Below are 772 nucleotides of genomic sequence, written 5' to 3' on the forward strand. Positions count from 1 at the left end.
GGGGGAAAAGGGGCTTGTTAGCTATAAGTTTATTGCTCTATTTCTTTGTTCTTTCTCATAAAGACAAAGAAAACATTCTATAAAAAGTGATACTCAGTTTCAAGCTAAGTATATAAATGCATCTTTCGTATTTTTTCAAATGAGTTATGGTTGTATATAATTATTATCAAAAATGAAATGTAACTCGCTCAGTTATTTTAACAGGTAATTTAACTGGTAATCGTGTTTTTATAAGTGTGATCCATGAGCTGAATATGACATCAAATAAAAATCAGATCTTTTGCATGAAACAGAAAAATGTGCTTGTGATTTGTGGTTTTGATGATTAGAAAAAAAGGATAATAGAAAAAAGGGTTGGTTGTAATAATAGAATAAGAATTAATATTGTATATATATTTATATTTCCTGGAAAGAAAATTGGAAGCTTCTTCTGTTTTTTATTCTTTTTTCTTTATGCACTTTTGCTTTTCTTTCATTTTTCTTTATTTTTGCACTTTTGCTTTTTCTTTTTTCTTTATTTTTGCACTTTTGCTTTCTTTCTGTACTTTTTTCTTTCTGCACTTTTCTTTCTTTCTTTCTTTCTTTTTTCTTCTATTCTTTATTTGTTATGTGCTTTGTAAAACTTTAAAAAAATTTTAAAAAAACACTACACAAAGCATCCTATCACTTATAAAAAAATCCATTTACTTTTACTTGGCAAATCAAGAAATAGGAATCCACCTCCCATCTTCCTATCCAGATGGTAGGTATTTTGTGTTAAAAGCCTAATATC

This window comes from Thamnophis sirtalis, unplaced genomic scaffold (assembly GCF_051295495.1).
Source record: "Thamnophis sirtalis isolate CommonGarterSnake01/CBP01778 unplaced genomic scaffold, rThaSir2_p1.2 scaffold_6, whole genome shotgun sequence".
NCBI lineage: Eukaryota > Metazoa > Chordata > Lepidosauria > Squamata > Natricidae > Thamnophis > Thamnophis sirtalis.